Below are 17,839 nucleotides of genomic sequence, written 5' to 3' on the forward strand. Positions count from 1 at the left end.
CGCGCCGCTGCTTGCCATAAGCCATTCGCATATAAAACTGATAGTACCGGGGGGAGGGTGAGTCGATGCATGCAAATGAGTCGCTCAGCATGCACGGCTTCGGTGATACTGGATAATTTTGTAATTGATGTGAGCACGTTAGCAAGGAGGATGCGCGAGCCTGTGCCAGCGGACATTTTAGGTCCCTACCCTCTTCCGCGTGCTCGCCACTGCTAAGCCCTTTAAGATGGTGGCACCTTGAAAGAAGGAAGCACTGTTGCATAGAACTGGCTTCAGACCCTGCGCTACCACTTCGTGGGCAGAAAGAAGGGTACGATCTGCCTACCCAACCTCTGCCATCAATTTTTAATCCCCCCTCCTTCTAATAAGGATATTAAGCAGGCAGCTCCAGGGACCGCCGCATATATGCATGAGGTGGTGCTCATCAAATTTGCATAAAGTCGAGATTCTAATGTAAGCGTGGTTCGCTGCATGACGTAGTCAGCGCTTGTGACAGGTGCGGTGATTAAATTATTTAATTGGAGAGCGCGAACATTTTCGAAACAACAGCAGCCTCTGACAAACAGCATAAAGGCAATTTATTGCAGATTTGATGGCAGTCGCAGGGTCTTCTAGATCTTCTCTTATTAATTCTGTATGATCTAAATTTAGCCCAGATAATTAGGGCGTTGGTGAAATCAGGTTGTGAGATTGTATTTGTGTCACCCAATTTATTTTCAACTAGAAGACATTTCTAACAAATTCTTCCTCCTTTATGAGAAATTTCATATCTCTCTCTCTTATTTTTATTTATTTATTTATTTTTACAAATAAATGGCAAAGATTATATTGTCTTCTAAGAACAGCTCTGTGTTGGGCTGGCGGTTACTTGTAATTAATACAAGTAAATAATTCACCGGCATGAAATGCATTATTTAAGCTTTTGCATCTGACAGAATTGAGGTGTTTTCCTGTGCAATTACGGCAATTTATTTATAGCATGAGGTCCATTTGCATAATCTAAATTCAGCAGAGCATAGCAGAATGCAAATGGACACTCAGCCAGTCAGTTCCAGTTGAACACTATAAAACCATCAGGAAGAGATTCCAGCCGCCTCGCTCCTGTACTGAGTCAGGTTTGTGTATTACCGAGAAATTCTGGAGTGTTTATGATTATACAGCAGAATGAAATATATTAATAATTAGCTCAGGGCAGCTAAGTTAGTGTAAGGCATGACAGATCTTTAGAATGGTACAATATAGCACTTAAAATGAGCTAAATCTTTCATCGAAGCTTTTACAAGCCTTACTCACCTGCTCACTCTGCTGCAAGTGTTAGAGCTGATATAAACCTCTTACCTTTATCTCCCTCTTTCTCTCTCTCTCTCTCTCTCTCTCTCTCTCTCTCTCTCTTTTTTAGATCATTTCCATGGTACTTCCAAGGAATGTAATTAATACGAACACTAAAAAGAGTGCTGACAAAAGCTCAGCAATGAGATATCTGAGGAAGCAGATTAGGTTATTGCACAACTGGGCTGCACTGGAAAGACCTGGATGTTATTGCTGATTATTCTTTATACAATAAAAATGAATATGGGAATACAATCCCTGTTTTCAGCTCGTATATAGAGAATCTCAGAAACCCACAGAGTTTGTACGAGACTAATTTCACAGCGTGCTTGTGAGGTGACAGGACATCACATCATATTTAAGACGGCTGGAGCATTAAAGTGTAATGAACAGAGATTTGACCGAAGGGAAATGGAGTAGCAGGATGATGAAAGGTGCCTTGTTATATGCATATGCTTAAGCACGCACACACACACACCTACTTTTGCACATTCTCATTTATAGCGAATACCTCAGACACATATGCAAATGCACACACGCGTACACACATACGCACACACTGACACTCTTTCACATGCACCCTCTGAGCTCACCTCCGGTTGCCAGAGCGACACCAACCAACGTGAAAAGCAAGGTACATGTGACAAGGACCAGCGCATAAAGGGGCGGGACTATGCACAGCTCCTGGCAGCATTCTGCTCATTTAAATCCTCCACTTACAGCCTTAAACAATCACCTAGTCAATCTATCTTCAGTCTCGCCCTTGAATTGAGCTACTATACTATGAGCTAATAATAAAGGAAAATACATTATTGCATGAGACCATCTGCTGTAATTATTTATGTGGATAATATATTCCTGTCTGGTCTTATTAGGCGTGTTCTTTTTTTTTTGCACACGAATCATTGTAAAAATATTTTTTTTGAAAAATGATTTTAACAAAATAGAAAATAATGAAAGCACATAATTGATTGATCCAGAAGCTACCGTTAAGACGGATCGAAGACATTGTGTTCAAGGAAAGGAACTAGAAAGTCTGTCACCTTTCAAGCCAAGATATATAATTATTACCGTACCCTCATATTGCCTTATCTTTTTATCTTAACGTTTTTTTTAGGAAATCTCTTATAACAAAAACCAAAAACATCTAGACACAATCAAATAACCATACAGCAGACGCAGTACATAAACTGTATATAAGTGTATTTAAGGTTGTAAGAGAAATAATGCATTTAACATTCAATATCATATAAATTTAAAGTTCAAATTTGCCATTACAGTATATTAGTATCAAGTAGGTCCATGGTAAAGTAATTTTAAAAATATAAATGGATGTGAATCTGAGACTTCCTACTATCAAGGGCAACAGAACAGCCAGACAGGAGGCCTTGGCATTTGAGGGAAGTGGAGTAGTCCAAAATATGAAGATTGCTCACCCAATGAATACTTATAAGCTGCCTCGGTCACCATGGTTATACTATTCAGCCAATCAAAAAGGCAGGATTTTTCCCCTGTTCACTGTAAATGTGCCCAAGACACACACAGACATGCACACACACACACACAATCAAGAAAATCTTTCATACGGGGTAGCAAGCGCATGAACATTCATTACACTTGCAGTTATGCGCTGAAGTGATCTCTGTAAACCTCATAAATATCATGGCCATATGTACACATCAAATGTCCAGCAAAAAAAAAAAAGGACTGTAATCTCTTTTAATTTTCTATCTTCTTTCTCCCATGTAAAATAATATTATATGTCAGCTATGGGTCTGAAGAGCATAAACCTTAAGAGAAATCCCAGCATGCATTTTTCTAAGGAGCATATCACCACAGCAGCTATTCTACACAGAGCATATACTGGCTTGCTGGAATACTGATATCCTTGAAAAATGTGACCCATTTCTATCACTCAAAGCATGTGGCACTGCCATAATGAAAGACTCCTTCAAAATATAATTTGCAGAGATTCCAGTCCACTCACCACCTTTCTGCGGTACATCCCTGCATTAAATCGCAGCCGTGACATTTAGAATAGATTCGAATGACTTTCCAACCTCTGTGCCTACAAGACTTGCTTAAAATAGGTGAAATGAAGGGCCAGGCAGTGAAGGCTTGAAATACAAAAATAGATATATAAATAATCACAACTGATAAGTGCAAACAAAAATGCATGCATAAATAATAAGGCTTGCCTGGTATAACTACAGATTTGTTCTGAATATTTTGCCCACTGTTAAAAGTCTGATGAAATAGACTGCAGTGATGAGAGAAATAGTTAACAGTGTGGATCTTCACAATTAAAAATGACTTATTTAACTTCAAATGCTTAACACAACATTGATATGTCAAGTCTTGACAACAAGGACTCATTCAAAGGGCAAGGCAGCCGTTTCACTGTGCTTTGAGTCTCAGTTAGTCTCTGCACCTGAACAGTTCATGCTCTCAGGGTGTTTTTTTCACTGAGGCATTGGATAATGGTCGTCCCCCACACACACATTAACACTGGGACTGGGTCGGCGAATGCATTCTATTTTTTAATGAAACCTAATTACCACCACTAATAATAATAATAATAATAATAATAATAATAATAATAATAATAATATACAGGTCAAATGTCAGGCCAAATTTTGCCAATGCAGAAGAAAAAAGATATAAAAAAAGCTAATGTCTATTTATTTGGCTTAGACAGATCACTTCATCGTTTAACCTGTTCTCACGGTTTGTCTTTGTGAACCAGGCTGCATTTAAGCGCCATGTCGTGATGATAATATAAGCAATATAGGCGTCAGAACGATTGAATGAATATCTGCCAGTTCTCAAGTTCAAATACAATGCGAGCACAAAGGATGTGATGTCATCTTTTCAGCGCGCCTGTAGCCCCTTTATTCTGTAGGCTGCGTCGACGCTTTACTCTAAAGTGAACAATAAAATAGTTTTATAAAGGAGACAGAAGTTTCTCTTCAGCGTGCTGATACAGAGGCCCGCACTGTGGCGTGTAGAAGCCCAGCGCGCGCTCAGAGCCGTTAGTGCTGCAGCTCGTCTGGTCGGGGGCCCGCGTGCGCGCGCTGCATGGGGACCGCCACTTTCTAAAGTGATGCAGATGAGTCGGGTGCACTTGACGTCTTTTCATGACCCTTGTTGCCCCCCCCCTCCCTTCATCCCCCCTTTTTCTTCGTCCTCCCCCCTTCTAAAGCCCACCAAACCCCGCCGGCTCTGTATGTCATATTCGTTTCGGCCTGTGGCACCGCCGCTTGCCCCCGAGCGTGGGAATGGGAGCGTCCGCTCGTTCACATCTCCTGTGCTCCGTTTTAACGGAATCAATTAAGGAGGAGCGACTCCCCCCAACTCCTAACGCTATCCCATGTGCCCACCCCTTTTCAATTTTTTTTGTCAGCTCTGTATATGTCCTAATTATTTCTGTTTGGGATGCCAGCGCCGTTTCCTGGCCAAAGGCGACAGAGCAGATATATATATAAAAAAAAAATGAAATGAAATAAAAAATAAAATAAAAATCGCAAAGCGAGGCGTGCACGTGACTTTTGCAACAAAAAAATGCGAGAATTTTTAGGAGTATTGTCACTTATAGAAGTCGTGCAATGTGTGTAAAGAAGGAATTCTTCACCCATGCATCATTCAGTAAAAAAAAATAAAGTAGGTGTTTTTTTTCGTGTGTGTGTGTGTGTGTGTGTGTGAGAGAGAGAGAGAGAGAGAGATTTAAAAATATCTAAAAATATCCACAACCCCATAGAACATCCCCACCACCCTCTCTCATTTTGCATGTAAAACTTTTGAATGTTTGCATCACTTCACATCACATAAATCACACACTTTCTTAAACCCATCAAGTCTTGCAGCATCCACAAAGGTCGATGAGCATGGAGGCAGTTTTTACTTTCGGTTATCTAGCTTTATGACGGCCAACACACTCATACAGCTAGATAACCAAAGATAACAACTCGCTTCCAGTTCAGTTCCGTGACAGTAATCCGTCCAGACGCCTCGTGGTTGTCCATGGTGCACATCCACATAGTGAAGTTGTCAAAGCAACTCCTTAATTATCAAGTCGTCCCGTGTTGTCCACAACTCTAGCCCGCAAAGTGGAGCTAAAAATAAACGCTTTCCTTAGAAGTTAAAAAAGCACAAATTATAGCCTGGGCTATGCCGTAATCCCCCGGACTCGTGACATAAACCAATATTAGAGTTGGAGGGAGTGCGCGGTGAGGAAGGTGCAGCCATCCCTGCACAGGCCCTCATTTGCATTGCAATTTTTTTTACAAAAGCCTCCTCTGGTCCTATTAGACTGCGCAGGCGGTGATCGGTATCCCGCGGAACCGGCGGCCACGTTACAAAAGGAGAAATCCGATTCCGGAGGAAGAGTGAACATATGAATAACACCGCGTTGGTGTCGCCACAAAATATAGAGCTCTTGCTTTTCCTTTTTTTGCATCATTTTGACGAGGGGTGACAGGTTCCGTGTGCGGAAACGCATATATCGCCCAAAAAAAAGCCTGGCATAATAAAGCGAGTGGAGGAGAAATTCCGCTGTGCCGTCGCGCCGCTGCCACCAACGGTCTGAGGAAAGGCAATAGGGCCATCTCAGGGACTGAAGGGGGGGAACTTAAGGGGAGGGGACGGCCATCCACTAGCAAAATCTGGACCAACCACACAAGGTCAAAGGTCTCGGACCAGCGGGAGTGTTAAGGTAATGATGATGTCATTAGAAACGCGGAGTTTGCTTTTTTGCGTGCGCCGTCGGCACGCGCTATTTTAGCCGCGCTGTGGAAGAGATGTGACATCGCAGAGGGGGGGAGAGATAGCGACCGAAAACGACGCCTTCTCTCCCTGAAGATGGAGATTTTTGAGCACATAGCTAAAGAAAATGGAGGTATGCAGTGAAGCCATGCATGGCCACTGTTGTACTGAGCCTGGCCTGGCTGTAGGCTACAGAGATTGTGAATCGCCTTTATACGCGTGACTGTTTGACTGTGAGATGCCTTTATATTCTGTTACTGTAAGACAGCCTGTAACCTTTTACTCTGACCATCTCCATTTTCAGATAGATTCCCAAAGCAGTGACTGCCATTTTCCATGTGTGACAAGCTATTTGGATTCTAACAATACAAATAATCCTCTTCAAAGCATGTTTCATTCTGTTATCACAGCTTTGGTGACAGACTTTCATTCCATGTGATGGCAGACAGATAAAAAACGTATTTACTTTGCTTTGCAGGATGCAAGGAATAATGAATAGACTATTATATATATTTTTCCTCACTGTAACTGTGTGTGAGAATGGGGGAGGCTGTGGAATACTTTTTTTTGGGGGGGGGGGGTAGTTGATAACTGTGGCTTGTCCTCATGAAATAAAGAGAAAAAAAGCCAGCATTAATTGTGGAAACTTAAAAAAGCCATTTGTTAAGTGTGAGGTGTAGGTTAATGCACAAGAGAGTTGAAAAAAAACCCCACAAATATAGCAACAGTCTGAAATTTTGAGTGCATGATTTGGTTGTGGTGATTAAGGTGGTGGTGGTGGTGGAGGTGGTGGTGGGGCACACGGGGGTGGCGCTCAAGAGGGAGCCATGCAGCTAGTAAGCGTGGGAAAACAATAAAGTTTTTTTTATGTCTTGTCTAATACATGTGTTTTGTTCTTTTTTCCTGTCACAGTATACCTAGAATACTAAACCTGGATTTGAACCAATGTATCTACAGCAGGGGACCTTGTTAGGCTTTTTGTGAAATTGTACTCAGATAAATCAGGACTATGCTCTGCTGTGGCTCTCTAAATTAATTGCAGTGTCCAGAGAGTGCAATAAAATAAAACAAGCTACATAGCTCTTATTGATTTTCCACTCTTGATCGATCCGACAACAGCAGATCCCATCCATGTCGCGTGAATGAATTAGCTGACTAAATGATTAATTGTGGCTTCTATCACAGTTATTCTGAACCAGTAATGTAGGCCTTACACCTGATACATCTGATCTACTGAAAGACGCTGATATTTCATAAGAAAACTATAAGCTTGCCTTCTGTCACTTGGTTTTTTTCACCTCATCTGAGATGGCCATAATGCTTACAGCACATTTTAGAGTGCAACACTTACCTAATTACAAATTACCAATTTTAATAAACAGTCATATTGAAGATTTTGTCAGTAAGGGCTATGAGATTGTAAAGATTTTAAATAAGGTACTGTGCATGAACAGCAAAAAAGACATCAAAATGTCTGACCCACCTAAGAGTGTAACACCCGAATGCAGCAAGGCAAGATCAGAAATACTGAGTGCAACATCATATTGCTGGTCAATGACTATTTAACTTTGTGTGACCAGCATGGCAGAGTTAGATGTAATACTGGATACATCACAGTAATATGTCCAAAACAATTCAAACAGTTGTTAGAAATAATTAATAATTTTTTATTCATTCATTTATTTATTTATTTTTTGACAACCAATTCTGTCAACCTTTTGGAAGATAAAGATACACCAGCTTCAACTATGACCATGGGCATTTCATTTTACAGATAAAAGCCATGAAACACATATTAACGCTACTTTTATGGTAACACTAAAAAAAAGTTCAACTTCACTGACGCGACACTGTAGTAAAAGTGCGCTTGAGAAACTTTATAAGGAAATTAGTGCTCATATCTGTCTATAAAGAAGAAGGGTACTCACTTTCTCTCCGAATGTCTTTCCAAACATTCCTTATCCGATCTCGGTGCGCAAAACGCCGTTTCACTAATGAGTCCACCCTGTGCGCATGTGGTTCAAAATTGCCGCTAATACTTAGCTCATTACGCGTGCTTCCCTGCTCCGGTAGTCCACGCGCGCTAGAGACAGCGCGAGAGTGTGTGAGAGACTGAGACAGCGCGAGATGGGGGGAGACAGAGAGGAGGGGTCGAGAAGTTTCCCATAACCTATTTGTCTACAGCACCAAATGGGAAAAAGTGCACTGTTGAGCGGAGAAGGGTTGGCATGGCATGATTTTTTTAGTGTTAGGGTGGGGGAAGATTGGGGGAGGTGGGGTGCAAAACCTCTCCCTCTCTGTGAGAGAAAGAATGGACGTGCTCGGAAATTCAAACAAGTTGGCCAGGTCTTTTGTTGGACTTGAACTGAGGAGCCATTGTTCCCCTTATTGGCGTGGACTGTAGCCCCCCAGTTTCCCAGAGCAGGTTACGCACTGACTGCGCTAATGAATTTGCCTCGAGCTTTTTTTTCTGCCCCACACGAGCGGACTGACGGAACGCGCTCGCCGTCTTTAGACACAGCGAGGACATTATTAGAGCAGGGGGGAAAAACAGTGTCTAGAGAATGCATCGCATAAAAAGCCAGAAATCTAGAAATCATACTATATTCACTCATATATTCATTAAAAAAAAGCACGCGCGAGGCCTTAGCAGCAATAAATGAACGTTGGTTTCACACAATGTGTATTACACATACAACCTTCTAATAAGCCCAAAAGTAGACCATAATTTTATATTATTGTTATTATTGTTATTATTATCATTATCATCATCATCATTATTATTATTATTATTATTATTATTATTATCTGAGTTATTATTATTATTATTATTATTATTATTATTATTATTATTATTTACTTATACCTTTTCTCATCACATGTTTAGGTTTATTGAATATTAAGTTCAACTTCAAGTCTTAAAAAAAACAAGCTATTTTTGCATTAGAAAATTAGTAATGACGTTACACCACGTAATTCTGTCCCTCTTTCTAATTCTCCATGATTGCAAGCGGATTCGCGTTTAGATTTAACAACGAGGTCACGTCCAGTGACGTAGACAAGCCGCTCTGCTACGCGCAGCCATATTTAAATACATCAAGGAAATTAGCGCATCAAATATGCAAATCCCCTTACGTCGCCTTTCTATCTGCGCTCGGAGTAATTTTACCCTCGTCTCCTCCGAAGAGGCTCGTTTTCCATTTGAAGAGAATAGACGCGAATTGTGTTTTGTTTTGTATATTGTTTTGAATATGGCGAGCATCTGCATGGTGGGATCCGGGGAGCGCGCGCTGAAGGAGCGGAGACTGGCGCCCGCGCGCACTGAGACACCGCTCGGTTCATCGCTGCAGACGCTTCCAGCGTGTGTGTTATTTTAAATATTGATGCATATGTAAAAGGTATATTTGCATCTCTTTTGCATTCACGGTGACCGTGGCTGTGTTGTTTTCTTTATTTCCTTTTATTTTAAACAGCAGCGTTTTAGACGAGCGGTAGGTTCTGAATGTTCATTTTTCTTTGTTTTCCTTCATAGTCTATTTTCACAGCTAAAAGGAATATCTTGGAATGCATTTTTATAAAGTCTCGGGTTTGCAACATATACAATTTCAGAGAATTACACTATTGAAATACAACGTACACTAACAAAGACGGTCGAACAAAAGAACAATAAGCGTTTAGTAACAGTTTGCATCATTTTGCATGATCACGCAACACCACATGTGAGTTATACTCTGTATATGAGGCCTATATATTCAGGACTCTTATATAAAAACTTATAAATCCTATTAGGAGTCTGAAACAGACTGTCTGCACACCCTGGCTGTTAGACTGTTAGACTGTTATAACTGCATAATTACATGCCGTATGCAAATACACTGACTACAGCGTACGCACAGACGACTGAAGTATCCAGAGCTCCACCGCGCAGGATGGATAATGACTCTGTTTCCTAGCCTCTAATAACAAGAAATCGGTAATCACTCATCGGTTGCAGGTTCAGCCCTTTACTATGGCATTTAACTTCATATGAATAGACACATCATTTTGCGTCACACTTACCCTTAAAACCAACGCTTAGTTTCCGCCGCCCATTAATAATCTACCTTTGGCAGGCAGACATTCGAGGCAACACGCATCTCCGGAACTTTTTTGGTGTGTAAGCGCTCTTCAGCCTGTGCACCTTTGCTCCGAGCTGCTCAGCTGAGGTGGCACCCAATAGAAGTGGCCAGGCGGGCACACGTAAAGATTTTCATCCCAGGCGGCTCGAGACACGTGCTGTCCTATATGCACGCGTGTTGCTACGCTTATGCATATTTTCGGGATAAGCCCAGTTGCGTCTCCTTGTTTGTTACCGAGAGAAATTGAACTTTACTTGTAAGCTAGTTTATCCTCTGACCCGGTCTTCCATCTACACGCAGTGAGAGGGCCCGAAGTTGTGAAGCGCACGTGAGCGGCGGGGCTACGCCTGCGCGCGACCCCATTATCATGGTGATGCATATTTACAATGCAATTAGAATAGGAAGGCGCCCCCCCAACCTAAAAAAGTGGGGAAAAAAACCTTGGGTAAAACAAAACGAGGACAAAAACTATCGTCTCAGCGATTTATTGGACAGTTACACATACATACACATTTACAATTTCATTCAAGCCACTTGATTCAATTTAATACCTACATGTAGTTTACGTTTGCGGCGTAGACTGTTCATATTTAGACTCACGCATACAGGCCTACACACACGTCTTTCAGCCATACTAGAATTAAAAGCGACTGAACAGTAATGAGAAACTTAACCAATTAGACCACTGTGAGCATCAGTCACTCAAATCATCGTGCTTAAGACCTGGCTCTGGAGACTGATATTTTCAGCCACATTTCATGGGATTACTAAATCAGTACGTTTAAATGCTTGCATGGAAATTCTTAAGGCTCATTCTTCCCCTACCTTTAGAAGTCTTATTCAGTATTTTCTTATCCGCCTTCACACAATAACACAATACAATACACAACAACCGTTAAATAATGAAGCCATCTTTCTTTCTTGCTATTATTATTATTATTATTATTATTATTATTATTATTATTATTATTATTATTATTACAGTTTACTGTTTTTATGCTGTATTTTCTTTTTAGTCGGAATAATTTGTTTGAATCTGAATGAAACATCATAAGGTCATCTGGTATGCTGTTTGACCTTTTTCAGTCGTTTTCAGGACAGCAGTATAACATGTAATGCTGGATTATCATGGTCTTTTCTTGAGTCGTGATAGAGCTAACAGTGCACTGCATTTTTGCTTAGAAATCACGAAGGACTGATCCCCGAAGACAATAAGTGAAAGGTTAGAAATCCATCTGAATATAGTGGGCCTATATATTATTTTGAGACTTTATTCAGGTTGCGCAAATGCATGCGCTAATTGTTTTTTTGTTTGTTTGTCTGTTTTTTAAATATTGATACAGAAATGACGCGTGTGTGTGTGTGTGTGTGTGTGAGTGAGTGAATTGTGAATTCATGCTATAATTTTTTTATTGTTGCAGAAACATCAGGACTATATATATTCTACATTCACACGTGTGTGTATTTATATTATAAAAATGTACTTTTGGCAAAATACAGCTTGTGAGATTTTTGGGCCATGGTGTGCACAACGGCTCTCTGGTTATCAGGTCAGCTGTATGACCACCAATAGTCTTTTAATAGAAGATATGTCGTCCAATTATGGCAGAACTGGTCAGTAACTAACAGTGCTCGTTTTTTTTTAATTTGGACACATCATGGCTTTATTTCAAATGAAGGAAAATTAAAATCTGGGTCATTTGGATGCGTTTCGGTGATACTTGGCGACACCTAGCGGTTTCTCCTTGTATAACATGCGCAGTGTTTCATCCATTTAAGCGAAATTTACCGGCGTAGTGTAGAAATGGGGTAATATATCTTAACGTATTATTATTATTATTATTATTATTATTATTATTATTATTATTATTATTATTATTACTGTGTTGTATGTTACTATATGTAACACATCATATAGCGTATGGATGTGGTTGTGGTACTGTACAGTGGAAATGTTTTGCAGACTATTAGCGAGATTAAACATATAGTACTAATTTTTAGTTCCGGCTTAGTACACACTTTGTTATTTTTTGTAATTTTTTTCTTTTTCTTTCCACAAGAATCATTTGTCCTCTCCTTCAGAACACACCCAATATTCTCATACACACATGCACATGGGCTTTTTGTTAACAGGTCCCTGTACTTGACTAGTATTTTGTATAATAAGTGTAAAAAAAAATTCCTGTTTTTCCAATCTCACACAATGAATTAGACAACATAAGCTACAATACACGATGTCTAAATATCTCTTCAAATTAGGACATGAAGTGAATACGAAAATAAATAATAAAAAAAAAAACATTTGAGAAAATCGTCTTCTTCGTTTTAGATTTTTAAATAAATTTCTGCAAACCTATACACCATTGAGTATTTTACACAATATTACATTTTCCTCTCTAAGAGCACGTGTAAAATAACCCTTTTGAACCCTTTAAAACCCATAACCCTTTGAAACGGCGTGTAGTCTATCACACCTATTATAACGCAACGTGGTCAATACTTAATTGTAAAAGGTCATTGAGAAATAATAAAAAATAAAATAAAATAAAAAAATAAACCAAATAAATCAGCTACAGTTTATGATAATCGAGTGAATGTAATTAAGCTCCTTGTATTGTGCGCGAGAATGCCTACACGTGTTCACTCTTCACGTAGGTCACGTGGCCGTTTACTAATTCGTTCCTCCGAGCACTTTGCTAATGTGTTTATAAACGCAGGAAATCAGAACAACGGCTTCATCTTTTCTAAAAGCGCCTGCAATTATTTCCACCAAAATTCCTCCGTAGCTCAAGCAGACGCAGCGCACTGATGAACTCATTAACTAATAATACCAGTCTAATAAGACATGAAGACTTAAAACAAAAATAAAAAAAATCGTGATTGAGATGTAACAGTACTGTATGGCAAAAAAAAAAATCGCAAACATTTTAAACATTTTTATCGGATCGTTTTATTTATTTATTTTTTTTAATCACGTTTGCTGAACCTCATATAGCTATAGTATCATTGTCTTGTTACGCGCTTCATAAGAACTGAAATTCCCAGCACCATGTTTTATTAGATGCATCAGGATGAAACGCTAGCAGATGAGTGGGAATTGAAACCTACACGATTTATTTATTTACGGTGTATTGTTCCACCCATTAGTTCTCTAAAGGCATATATATGCTTCACGAAGATTCATTATAAGCGTTCAATTTGTTTCTTTTTTTTTTATCTCTCGCCTAATTATAGTGACAAAAGCATCATAGCATATAGTCTCTATTTAATATTTAAACTGTAAACAAACATGTTGTTAGTTCTGACCAGGGCTAGGCGATGATTTTCAGTGTTACAGATTTGATTTATATTCAGTTAAAAAAGAGAAATCTTGTTTTCTTTTTTAGGTATCTTTTGAACGCTTTTTACTTTTCTTTTCGTTTCTTTTCTTTTCTTTTCTTTTCTTTTCTTTTCCTTTCTTTTCTTTTCTTTTCTTTTCTTTTCTTTTCTTTTCTTTTTCCATGAAGAATTGCTTTTGTAAAATGACGCGATGCATGCCAGTATATAGTGTAAAAATTCATTAAGTGATGCTCACGATCCATAATTTGTCAATTTGTTTCTTCCAAGATCACTGTATCAGCCAGATGCAATATGCCAATATGCCTCTTTCTTCTTTTTGTGTGTGTGTGTGTGTGGGGGGGTTATTGTTCCGTGCAAGAAAAATGAATAAAAAATTGAGAATTAATTATATGATCTATGAATGATTCTTTATCCTGCAGGCACACGTTTGATAGAAATGTCATACAAGCATTATGTACTGATCAGCATGTGTAATTCAGAATAAAATAAGGACGAAGAGGACAAAACTTTCGACTTATTTAAAGTGAAACGCTTTATAAATTACTTTGCCTATAAACAATTTAGTAATTGCTACACTGTATGGAGGATTTTTTATTTTATTTTATTTTATTTTATTTTATTTTATTTTATTTTATTTTATTTTATTTTATTTTATTTTATTTTATTTTATTTCATTTATTAATTTATTTATGTTTACAAACAAACAACTCGACAGTTGGCACAAATGGCCAATTCTGACTTAAATCCTAATAAAATCACTATTTGATTTTTGCACACAGTCCCTTTCTATCACACTCCTTTAAATAAAATAACATAAGTATAAGATTCAGCGAGGATTCACTCGATAATAAAGAGTTTTTGGCTTTCTAATGTGATTTTAACTCTCCCGGATAGGGAAACACTGTGCTCTAAAGATGAACAGAATCTTTAAGGGTTTTAGATTGTAAAAAAAATTAAGCTAGTACACGTTAAAATGGTTGTGTCTGGCATAATGCTACAATCTTACTAGCAGTGTTGCAATTAAACAGATTACTATCGCTCATTTATAGAAAAAGGCAATTGTTGATCAACAGTGCCCTCTAGTGGCTAATAAATTTACGCGTGGAGAAAAGTAATGCAATGCTTCCACCTCGTGGCCATGATGTGTATTGCACCCTAAATAGAAAACAGCACAGAGCAACCAGACGCATATAATCATTTTCATTTAAAGCTTAGGAGATTATATTAATTAAGGTTGATTTGTGAAAACATCCACCTCTCGTACATGCATATTCACGTATTGTGGTTTAGAAAACGTTTTCCTTAATGTTTCCTTTCAATTATTTCATTTTTATGCAGCCGTGCATAAAGCCAGTGTGTCTCAGAGATTAGGGGGATGTTACAGAGGAAAGATCTCCAACCCTTGACTTTAAAAAACAGTTTAGGTGAAATACCTAAAGACTTGAGGCAGACTAGATGAAAGAGGAAACCAAAAACAAAGGCTCAGTCCACAGATCATCAGGCAAACACAGCACGAGCCTTCACAGCCTACTTATATTGTATGAACAGGTGAGTACAATCTGAAATCCTGTGAACAGGAACATGGGTCATGTGATGGATCATGTGATGCTGACGTTCATGGTTATACTGAGAATTATAGGAAATTGAGTGAAATATCAGGGTAACAATTATTGAATGCTTAAGCAGCAGCTTATTAGGGGAAAATGACTTTCTGACAACAACCAATAAATAAACACCATCAGCTTTTAAAAAGGCAACTTCCTACAAGTTAAAACCCAAAACCCTCTGTAAATATGATAGTGAAACACTGCTGAATAAAGGATAGCTTCATGAAATTAATACTTAAGCAATATTGCAGTCACTGACGTATTAGACAAAATTTGGCCAATTTTTGTGCAATTTTGCACCACCAACAATGACAAATCATTCCCAGAGAAGCCTCATGGTGTTGTGTTTTTCCATGCCAACACACAGGGAGACTAGACTAAACTGACAGTTTCAATGCAACGGAGTATTGCAAGAATGAAATTTTACACAGCAAACAGAGCTAAAAGCTTGACCAGTCAAATTAGTGAACTGTTATATACATTCGAATAGCTTTTGGCATAGAAAATTCTGCTGTTTAGTCCAGTCTACCTGCTGAACTGGCCAAACTGGAAGACCATCTTAAGTTTCCAGCTACCTTATTGCTTGACCAAAAGAATCAATAAATGTTCGAGATTTTCTAATCACCTTGTTATTTTCTTTTTGCCTTTAAAACAGCAAGTATACTATACAGTATTTGTAGCAGTAACTCAGAAACTCTTTAGGCAGCTCTGCCTGTGATTTAGTAGCTAGTAGCCTGGTTAGAGTAAACTAGGTTTTTCAGTAGGATGTACATTTAGGAATTAGCCTACATTTGCTCTCTAGATATCTTATAATAGTTGGGAAGTCTAGCCTAAATGATAAGTTTCTTGTAAAACCATTCTGCTGTGGCATTAATCTGTTGGCCATGTTAACTCTGTGAGCCACCAGACTGCATGCATCAAAACAACCATTTAAAAAACGTAGCTTGAAAACTACACATTGAACATGAACCAATCAAATTGTGTGTAAGAGAAGGTGCCGAGTTATGCAGCAAAATATGCATTTTGCTCCTTATGGGTTTTTTTTTTCCCTGGCAGGAAGGGGTGGGGTGAAAGTGTGTGGTGTGTCAAGTTTCTTTTGGTTGTTGATTTAAAGACCTAAAATTCATGAATAGCAGCTTTACTAAAATTAAACTTACATGCCAAGGTCACCATGGTCATTAGTTTTACTACTATAATATCAATAAGACAGATCAGCCATGAAATTCTTTTAAAACAATCAAATGGAGGAGTGTTATAAACAGAATAAAATCCGTGAGAAGTGTATATTACACAGACTATTTTCATTTCTGTTGATGATTAGTGCCATCTGTTAACATACTAAGGAGAAAAGTTCACAGAGTAGAGTACTACTGATATTCATTTAGAGTTCAGGCTCATTACGTGAGAACAGTATCATACAATGTTGAGAGCAGAAGAAAAATCTTGAGCTCCTAATGAATGGATTCGGTGTCAGATTTGTAACAGGGTTTCTCATTTAAGACAATTATATCTATTGGAGGTGATCTGTCCACTGAAATGATTGTTTTGAAGAGAATGCTGCGTAAAATGTCTTATTGTTTAAATAGAAATAGCCTTTATTTTTCACATATACATTACTGCACAGTGAAATTCTTTCTTCGCATATCCCATCCTTTTCTTTTTAAATCTTTCATTAACGAGTTAGTCTATTTTTGATTTGTTTAATAGTTTCCTACATTACCCACAATGCCATCTGACTACCTGTTCACAGAGGTGTAGTAGGATTTATTCCTCTTTAATTTGTTCCTCAACAGATTGATGCAGCCTGTTGTCTGTCCTGCTCTATCACTTCCTCTCCTGTACACTCAAGAAGCTCAAACGTTCATGTGAATACCATGTGCTTGTCACTAACTGATTATTAACTCCATGTCGTAGAGCTTTGAGTCCAAGCATTTGCTGCCTTTCTTATTAATACAACAATTAATGTTACTCGAAAATGGTTAGAGAGAAACTAAGCTCACAACAAAATGTTATCACGTTTATATATTAAAATTTTCTTCTCTATTAAATGGCATTGTACACCGAGGCATAGCAATATGAGCACTGAGAGGTGAAGTAAATAACACTGATTATCTCCTCATCATGGCACCTGTTAGTGGGTGGGATATATTAGACAGCAAGTGAACATTTTGTCCTCAAAGTTGATGTGTTAGAAGCAGGAAAAATGGACAAGCGTAAAGATTTGAGCGAGTTTGACAAGGGCCAAATTGTGATGGTTAGACGACTGGATCAGAGCATCTCCAAAACTGCAGCTCTTGTGGGGTGTTCCCGGTCTGCAGTGGTCAGTATCTATCAAAAGTGGTCCAAGGAAGGAACAGTGGTGAACCGGTGACAGGGTCATGGGCGGCCAAGGCTCATTGATGTACATGGGGAGCAAAGGCTGGCCCGTGTGATCCGATCCAACAGACGAACTACTGTTGTTCAGATTGGGGGACCAACACAATATTAGGCAGGTGGTCATAATGTTAAGCCTGATTGGTGTAACTGCGCTAGCAATGACTTTACGTGAGACAAATTGCCACCAGAATAGGTGAATACCTCATAAATATGTGAATACTAATATATTTAATGTTCTACAGAGTGGCGTTTTCCTTGAATACTTTAACACATTATAATATTATAATATTATTAAACAAATTATTTATA

General features: G+C 38.7%; 1 long non-coding RNA gene across 1 annotated transcript in view; it reads right to left on the reverse strand.

Moving 5' to 3' along the window:
- Positions 1–8,284, reverse strand: part of LOC131342992 (uncharacterized) — a 37,065-nt gene extending 28,781 nt beyond the window's left edge. The window contains exon 1 of the long non-coding RNA XR_009203092.1: positions 8,019–8,284. This is a non-coding gene — a long non-coding RNA (uncharacterized LOC131342992). The remainder of the gene's footprint in view (positions 1–8,018) is intronic.
- Positions 8,285–17,839: the final 9,555 nt, after the last annotated feature.

Source organism: Hemibagrus wyckioides, linkage group LG22 (genome assembly GCF_019097595.1).
Source record: "Hemibagrus wyckioides isolate EC202008001 linkage group LG22, SWU_Hwy_1.0, whole genome shotgun sequence".
In the NCBI taxonomy this organism is placed as follows: Eukaryota; Metazoa; Chordata; class Actinopteri; order Siluriformes; family Bagridae; genus Hemibagrus; species Hemibagrus wyckioides.